Source organism: Limulus polyphemus, unplaced genomic scaffold, assembly GCF_000517525.1.
Source record: "Limulus polyphemus unplaced genomic scaffold, Limulus_polyphemus-2.1.2 Scaffold3852, whole genome shotgun sequence".
Lineage (NCBI taxonomy): Eukaryota > Metazoa > Arthropoda > Merostomata > Xiphosura > Limulidae > Limulus > Limulus polyphemus.
In genome coordinates this window covers 91,421-101,719 of record NW_013669462.1, presented here as the reverse complement: position 1 = coordinate 101,719, position 10,299 = coordinate 91,421, and positions in this window count along the sequence as shown.

Sequence of the window (10,299 nt, the reverse complement as noted above, 5' to 3'; positions counted from 1 at the left end):
AACCTATACGTATTAATCTGCTACGTGATTTAAAGACTATAAACACACAGAACCTATACGTATTATCTGCTACGTGGTTTAACCCTTCAACTGCGGTTGACATCATATGTCGCAAGCATTTTACGAGCAACATTTTGAATGGCCCCGTTAAAATTCGTGAATCTTTGCGCATGGGGTGGTTGACAAACATACACAAGCCGCAAACGAAGGGTTAAAGACTATAAAAACAGTAAACAGAATCGTTAGGACTATCTTGAAATGGAAATGCACCATAACCTATTAGGGAACAAAATCTAAAAACTGAGCCTTATTACGGGAACCTTTCTTTTCCTATGAATTTATTTCAGTTTTTCTTCCCAACCTAATTGGATGCGATAAATGGCCTAGGAGGGTGAAGAATAAGGGACACGCCCTATTTGAAAAGTTTTTACACCCACGGAGTTTTAAGTGATAAACCACCCTTTAAAGACAATAGCTTTTATTTTATAAAGCCAAAAAGAAATCTCGCGCTAGGCAAATCGGATCGTAAGACTCGACTTAATATGGATCGAGTTAAAACTCTTAATATTGTACATTGTGATCTTTCCTTTGTAATACTTCTTCAAACTTCAAAAGCTGAGACCACCTGAGATTCGAACCCCACGTGATTTGAACTTCTTTCAGAAACATTTTCCATTTTCCTATTAGTTCCTAAACAGGGTTGTTTAAGGTTGTTTTTTTATGTACATGTCACGTCAAAGCGTTCAAGGGACTCAGAATGCAAAATACGGCTCAGCTGAGGTTGGACTAATATAACATATACTCAATACAAAATCACGAGGAAGAATTAAAAAACATAATGTCTAACGATACATGTTAAAATACTAAAACAAAAAACTCGATATTGTGATGAAGTATCATGTATATATTACTACAACATATCAAGTTACAGCTAAACAAATTTTATTTTCCATCTGGATAGTTTGTTTGTTTGTAATTACGCACAAAGCTACACAATGGGCTATATGTGCTCTGCCCGCCACGGGTATCGAAACCCGGATTCTAGCGTTGTAAGTCCGCAGACATACTGCTGTGCCACTTGGGGGGGGGGGCATCAGGACAGTTTGTTTGTTTTTAATTATGCACAAAGCTACACAAGGGCTATCTGTGCTCTGCCCACGACGGGTATCGAAACTTGGATTCTAGCGTTGTAAGTCCGCAGACATACCGCTGTGCCACTGGGGGGGGGATATCAGGACAGTTTGTTTGTTTGTTTTTAATTATGCACAAAGCTACACAAGGGCTATCTGTGCTCTGCCCACCACGGGTATCGAAACCTGGATTCTAGCGTTGTAAGTCCGCAGACATACCGCTGTGCCACTGGGGGGGGGATATCAGGACAGTTTGTTTGTTTGTTTTTAATTATGCACAAAGCTACACAATGGGCTATATGTGCGCTGCCCACCATGGGTATCGAAACCCGGATTCTAGCGTTGTAAGCCCGCAGACATGCCGCTGTGTCACTGGGGGGGGCGTTTGTTTGTAATTAAGCACAAAGCTACTCAATGAGCTATCTGTGCTCTGCCCACCACGGGTATCGAAACCCGGATTCTAGCATTGTAAGTCCGCAGACATACCGCTGTGCCACTGTGGGAGGGGGGCACGAGACTTGGTATTGAGCGAAAGGGCTCGACGGCACTGAATATGTGGTTGACATACTGTTATACATTCCTTTCCTTATCTACCGAAATAAAATGAAAACTAGAAAGTCTGAGGGTGAGAGTTAACGAATCTCGTAACGAAGAGTTTGCAATAACATTAAGTAGAAGTTTGAAGATTCGTTTTTGTCTATAAATAACTTTCCTCGCCAAAATGCAAATTAAAACCTTTTAAATACGCTGATTGTTAGTACTGATGCTTTATTAACTTAATGATTTGTACAACAATACACTTTTTTTTCACTAACACAACTGCCCCCTAGTGGCACAACGATATGTCTGCGGACTTATGCTGCTAGAAACCGGGTTTCGATACCCGTGGTGGGCAGAGCACTAACGCAACTACTGTTTTCTCTGGCATCTTATTTACCACACGTTATACATTTTCTCGTTAAGATGGGTTGACCTCATATAGAGGGGGGGGGGCTCCAGCTAGCGGTAAGGATTATATCCTCCCGAGATCCTGGGGCACTTGTTCTTCTACAGCTTTCGTACCTTTTATCTAAATTAGGGTATTGTTCAGCTGTAGTGAATTATTGCCGGAGATCGACCGGTGACCCGACTCTCAGTACTTCCTGTTGACCGTCACTTGTCATGTCGGGTTACTCTTTGACGCACATGCTCCCCGCAAACTCATTTCTATGGCGTATTGTGCTTTGTTTCCGAATTGGAGTAGCTACCGAAGGCACGTGACAAACGGCAAAGTGGCACGTGCCTTGTTGGCTCTGCCTCTGTCATTATTTGCACGTGGTTTAAAGGAAGAAGAATTACGCGGTTACACTTAAGATAATACTGTCTTATTGTTCTTGATTATATCGTTACCTTATACGAAACGAAGAATGACTGTCTCGCATACTTTCAAACATGACTGTCAGTATACAGAACTCAATTCCTGCACACGTCCTTCACATGACTGTCAGTATACAGAACTCAATTCCTGCACATGTCCTTCACATGACTGTCAGTATACAGAACTCAATTCCTGCACACTTCCTTCACATGACTGTCAGTATACAGAACTCAATTCCTGCACACTTCCTTCACATGACTGTCAGTATACAGAACTCAATTCCTGCAGGCGTCCTCCAAATATCAGTATAAATATACAGAACCTAATTCATGCACACTTCCTTCACATGACTGTCAGTATAGAGAACCTAATTCCTGCACACTTCTTTCACATGACTGTCAGTATAGAGAACCTAATTCCTGCACACTTCTTTCACATGACTGTCAGTATACAGAACCTAATTCATGCACACTCCTTCACATGACTGTCAGTATACAGAGCCTAATTCATGCACACTTCCTTCAAACATCACTGTCAGTATACAGAACTCAATTCCTGCACACGTCCTCCAAATATCAGTATAAATATACAGAACCTAATTCATTCACACTTCCTTCACATGACTGTCAGTATACAGAAGTCAATTCATGCACACTTCCTTCACATCAGTGTCAGTATACAGAACTCAATTCATGCACACGTCCTTCACATCAGTGTCAGTATACAGAACTCAATTCATGCACACTTCCTTCACATGACTGTCAGTATAGAGAACCTAATTCCTGCACACTTCCTTCAAACATCACTGTCAGTATACAGAACTCAATTCCTGCACACTTCCTTCACATGACTGTCAGTATACAGAACTCAATTCCTGCACACGTCCTCCAAATATCAGTATAAATATACAGAACTCAATTCCTGCACACGTCCTCCAAATATCAGTATAAATATACAGAACCTAATTCATGCACACTTCCTTCACATGACTGTCAGTATACAGAACTCAATTCCTGCACACTTCCTTCACATGAGTGTCAGTATACAGAACCTAATTCATGCACACTTCCTTCACATGACTGTCAGTATGGAGAACCTAATTCCTGCACACTTCTTTCACATGACTGTCAGTATACAGAACCTAATTCATGCACACTTCCTTCACATGACTGTCAGTATACAAAGCCTAATTCATGCACACTTCCTTCAAACATCACTGTCAGTATACAGGACTCAATTCCTGCACACGTCCTCCACCACCAAATATCAGTATAAATATACAGAACCTAATTCATGCACACTTCCTTCACATGACTGTCAGTATAGAGAACCTAATTCATGCACACTTTCTTCAAACATCACTGTCAGTATACAGAGCCTAATTCATGCACACTTTCTTCAAACATCACTGTCAGTATACAGAACTCAGTTCCTGCACATTTCCTTCGAATATCAGTATAAAGATATAGAATCCAATTCATGTATACTTCCTCCAAATAACGGAGCAAATATACTGAGTTAATTTAAGTACACATCATCCATTAGGCCTTATGCACTCACTCAGAACACCAAAACAAAAATGATACAAGTTTACCAGCAATACACGTTACTAGAGCTACTTTATTGTTAAACACAAAGCTATACAATGACAAACCAACGATGATGACAAAACATTGTCGAAACGTTGTACATTTGCTGTTATGTTAAACTTATATTAAAGTTTTTCTTCATTACCCATTCAAGCCGTCTCCAGCCATTAATGGACTGTCTGTGTTCTATCAACCGGTGGTATCGAACCCAGTTATTTTTGGCATTATAAGGCCTCAAAAATATCACTGAGACATTGGGAACCTTGTATAGTTATTATCCCCCCCCCCCTCGAATATAGAAACAGGTGTTAAGATACAAGTTTCAAGACTGTCCTTTTTGTATAGTGTTTAGGCAGTAATAAAGCTTACTTCGATCATAACTTTATCTCAAATATATCAAGCGCAAAAAATTTTAATGGATCAAAACGAGTGATGTGTACACGTTTCATCCGGCATAAATCTGTTATTCCGAATAAATGTGAACGCATTCTTCCGGGTTAGATTTACCCGAAATCTCGAATGGTTAATTCGGCACATTCGTTGTATTAATGTTCCGGAATAAGCAATTGTCTCGCAGGAGGGCGCTATGCGATTGAATACCTCGCGAGATCCCGTTTATCAGACTCTTGATCAATATGGAAAGCCAGCTGGCGTATTATTTCGGCGCTCGTATTCAATATTTCTGAAGAGGGTTGATCCGCATCAAATATGAGGAATGTGGACGCAGGAGGATTAAAATTCCTCAAATATCTGTTGTTGTTGTTGTTGTTTCTGCCGTAATAGTTGTTTCGGATTAGTAAGCCAAACACAGTGTTAGAAGGCACCAATAAGATGTTTCGTTAAGACTGTTATCACCAAGACAACTAGACAAAAACTAACAGTCGTTAAGATATCATTATACCCGCAGAAAAGGTGCTTTGGAACAAACTTTTTAAATATATGATTATCAGAGAATATTCTGTTCTGTAACTAATAAACATATATATTAATATAGAAAAATGCATATACACAAACGGGGTTGATACTCTCTACAGCCTCACAAATGTTAGGCTACGACACTATCCAGCCTATGGACACGTTTCGCAACGAAATGAATATTTCAAACGTTTCTCTCACTGCTGAATTCAAGTGTTCTAGAACGTTCATATGGTCTGTTGCTAAGGGATATGCCAATATTGGAACTCAAATACCAATAGGGTTATCCGGTGGTTTCAAAAGTAGGGGGACAATTTCTGTAACTAGAATATGTATGAGCGTATTCTATCAAAAAATATACTGTTCTGAAAAACGTGTGGGGGACATGTCCCCTTATGGGATAACCGTGTAAGACGCTTAAACATTTACAGCTTACAGAAACCAGAAGAGCACTCAGTGGAGTGCATACAGTGGCCGTTCAACATTGATCATATTCGGCTCTTATGTCCGTCGTTATCACCAAACATGGACCATTTTGGGCAGGACAATGAGGAATAACATTCTACACATGTCCACCAAACTTCATCAAAATTCGATCATTTTTGATTGAGTGAGGTATAGAGCAAAAATGGTGTGAAAAATTGGTCTCCGTGTTAACAGATGGTGATTTTTTTTTTCGTTACACTTGCTGTGACCTTGACCCTCCAAGAACTAATCACTTCTAAGTTCGGTCATAGTCCAAATGTATACCAACTTTCGTCCAAATCCATTAAGCCGTTTTCGAGAAATCTTGCTGAAAAACACATGCAGGGGGAAACAGTTACCTTCGGTAAAAATAAGACAAAGCCATGAAGTAACCAGATAAGTCTTGAGTGTGATTAAAAAAGTAATGATATGTAAGAGAAGAGACATGGCCTTACTAACCAGAAGCGAGTGAAATCCTTGCACGACATTTCACAATTAAACTAGCATCAGTTATAGCTAATATAAAGATTTTCTAAATAGAACGGGGCCGTCTTACCGGTTCGGTTGTATCTTTAAATTGTGTATTTCGTTTAAGCGTAATGCTGCATAAAGAGTTGCGTGCATTGTACCCGTGGCAGGGGTCGAACCCCGAATTGTATTTATAAGCCCTCAAGCATGCTAAGATGATGGAACACTGAGCGAAGTTCTTGTGAAATCATGCAACAAATATTTGATCACAATACTTTCAATCAGTTTCTAAACAACAAGTTACTTACTGGATTAGGCTTTTACGTGATACACAATTCAGTTCGGAACACGTTGTAATATATCAAACACACTACATCTGCTATATCCCGTGCCGACGAGGCCTATCACCCAACACCAGAGCTCATCAAACTAACTGAAAATGCGTTTTTCAAACTGGGGTGCGGGAGTCATATCGGAAATTTAATTTAGAAAATATCTAATACAAAAAAAGATTTATATAATATAAGATATTTTTCGTAAAATTAAATTTATATGAAATAAAACATTTAAATTTGGAATACACCTTTTAATGTATACAGAATAATTTTTTCCAAAACTAAAAACATCGACAGGTTTTGTATTAATCGGGGTCCTTCGGTCACTAAAGTTTTAGAACCGCTGGTCTACGCGCTATATTTATCACTAAAGGTTTACTAGATATAGAGAGTGGTTACACGAGTGGTTAAAATACAGTTCATAATGTATTAGATTGGTAGTTTCCTGAGAAACATTGATTTCATAAGTTATTTCAGTTGTTTAGAATACGTATGTGTCTGTCACTTAGGAGTATTTGCATCGATATCATCAAGCAAAACACTGGTGTCGTTTCTGATACTGCTAAAAAAACAATTTTCCTCTTTTATTTCATCACTTCCTGTACTTTATATTTCAAAATTTATCATATAAATTTACTCTTCACCAAAGTACTGCTTTATTCGTCATTTAACGCCAGAAAAAAGAATTCACCGTGTGGCCCCCTAGTGGCACAATGGTATGTCTGCGGATTTATATCCCTAAAAACCACGCTTCGTCACCCGTGGTTACATATCATTGTGTTGCTTTGTGCTTAACTACAAACAAATAAATCTGTGTGTGTGTGTGTGTGTGTGTGTGTGTGCAATATTTGATTCTATATACTTGTGGCGCCATCTAGGAATTTTGATTATCATTACTTAGTATCACTTGGATTTTGGTCGTTTGTGCCGCCATCTAGTGAATATAAAAGTCACCATTTATTCTTATTTTGAGTCTTTTCGATATTTGGATATCTAGACAATATTAATTATGCCTGTTTGTTGTCATGTTGGCATCTAGCCAATAGATTATTTGTGCTGTGCCTATCGCAACAGTCAAATGTTTTTGTTACAAGCCTCAAGCTTTGGACAATCCAAATTTGTAGTTCTGAAAGTTGGCTACTGTAATCTGTACGAAAGATTAAGTACGGTGGAGAAATAATGTGATGGTCACAAATTGACTTAGCAACTTATTTGCTGTTTATTATAAATAAAACGGCAATGGACACAGACATGAGTGATACGTTTACTAATCCGATGTTGGGACAACGGTTAGGGAATATAAATACTTACATATTCTGGTTAAAACCACGGGCACAAACGTTACTAAAGCAATTGAAACGATTAACAAGTTGCCCAATGAACCCACATTTCCCAATATATAAAAGACTCTAACCCCCCAAAAAAGCAATTGAAACTGCAAGGAATCATTTCAAAACATATCCCATAATGCCTCAAGTGAACAACACCCTAAGAATTCCGGCTGAGTGAAAGTCAATATGACAAACATATATATTCACATGAACAAGTTTTCACTTCCACGACTCTAACGAACAGAGTCGAATGCACTATTATAGCTGAATTAACCCATTATTAATCTTACTATTAAACGCACAACTGACGAGTTTTTATCCTGTTAAAGAAATAACCAATTCATTAATTATGTATTTGAAACTAACTGACCCTAAGCAAAACAGAAATGTGAGACACCCCAAATAAGGTTAGATTGTTTTTTTCAGAATCTAGCGAAAGTCAACACGAGGGCTGTCTGTGCCCCAACAGTTAAATCTTAGGCTTTTCTTGTGTGATCGAATAACGGGATTTGACTGTAACTATTATAGCAAAATAAAGGTCCCAAAATGCGAAGCACATTTTGTGTGTTTTTACAGTAATGTTTGTTTGTTTGTAACTAAGCGTGGGTGGTAGGGTGCTACTGTCTGGCTGCCTTCCCTCTGGTGAGCTGTTCAAATTTAAGGACGGCGGCAAATAACTTCAATAGTTTGTTTGTTTGTTTGAGGGTAAGCACAAAGCTACACAATGGGCTATCTGTGCTCTGCCCCCCCCCCCCACAACGGGTATCGAAACCCGGATTCTAGCGTTGTAAGTCCCCAAACATATTGCTGTGCCACTGGGGGGTTTACAGCATTGAGTCGCATGAAAAACATTTGCCACATGATCTATTAATGTTAAAATCAGCTGAGGATTGTTCGAGTTTTCCATCGAGTTCTAGCATTCATTGTTTTCTTAACGTGATTGAATTCGATGTAATTTAGCAATAAAGACCATACGCCGATGAAGTAAGGTCAGAAGTTTGAAGCAATGTTAGCTTAATTGTAAGCATTGATATTTATTTAAGCTTTAGATATGGAATTTTGTATCGTGGTTTATCTATCGAAGCCTATTGTGGGGACTAGTCCCCCCCCCAACTTCATGACTTTGTAATTTGTATTGTGATGCCAATTGAGTCCACTTTTAAGTAGTGATGCATTATTAAAAAGGTAAAAGACTAAAAAGGTGGGTGCATGAAGTGAAAATGTAATACAAACTTTATATAAAGTTCGATTGGGTGCTCTTGCTAAGTTGACCTGATGAAAGCGGCCATATTGTTTGTTTTTGTTTTTTACTTTCGCGCAAAGCTACACGGGGCTATCTGCGCTAGCCGTCCCTAATTTAGCAGTGTAAGACTAAAGGGAATGCAGCTAGTAATCACCACCAACCGCCAACTCTTGGGCTACTCTTTTACCAACGAATAGTGGGATTGACCGTCACATTATAACGCCCCCACGGCTGAAAGGGTGAGCATAATTGGTGTGACAGTGATTCGAATCCGCGACCATCAGATTGCGAGTCGAGTGCCTTAACCAACTGGCCATGCCGGGCCCCGGCCATATTGTGTCCTGTTAGCTGGAGATGCTGAATATTTCATTGCATATTATTGTATGTCTTTTTTACTTTAAGAAATGATTTATTCTTTGCTCAATTTTTCTCTAGAGGTAGCAATCCTCATATAAAATTCTCATCTCACTAAAGCAGTATTTTGCAAATAAAAAAGAAAGTTTCTAGACGTAGGAAATGCATGCGTTATGGGGATAAAAACTGCCTTCATGGATACATTTTTAGTAAATGTGAAAACCATGATATTCGAAACGCATAAAAATCTGCCTTTATAAGAACTTGAACTGAGACCCTCCGTTCACACTAGTGATCGAAGCTTTAAACTGAGACCCTCGGTTCACACTAGTGACCAAAGCTTTAAACTGAGGCCCTCGGTTCACACTATTGACCAAAGCTTTAAACTGAGGCCCTCGGTTCACACTAGTGACCAAAGCTTTAAACTAAGACCCTCGGTTCACACTAGTGACCAAAGCTTTAAACTGAGGCCCTCGGTTCACACTAGTGACCAAAGCTTTAAACTGAGGCCCTCGGTTCACACTAGTGGTCAAAATTTTGAACTCTTAAGGAAAAGTAATTTTAAATAACTCCGGAAATGCTCATTTGTGCAGCTCATTAGGTTACACCTCCATCAGGTTTATGTCTTCTGTGTGATCCAAAGTGAAAATCAAAACGGCCACGTCGAGCTGGATTTGAACCTAGAATTTCCTTAGTACACTAGTGTCTTTATCAACTGAGCTACAAAGATCCTAAATGTTACACCTTGCATTCATAATATTTCTTTCTATACGTAAATGTGTTTAAGATTCTTTATACATTTATCTAATGCTACTTCCTAGCTGCCAGACCATGATAAATCATTATCGTTTTACATACACACAAAACGTGGAGCCCCAATACCAAACATCTTATCCCCACACCTAGGAAACTAGTCTCATTCTCAATCAGATGAAGCACCAATACCAAACATCTTATCCCCACACGCAGGAAACTAGTCCCATTCTCAATCAGATGAAGCACCAATACCAAACATCTTATCCCCACACGCAGGAAACTAGTCTCATTCTCAATCAGATGAAGCACCAATACCAAACATCTTATCCCCACACGCAGGAAACTAGTCTCATTTT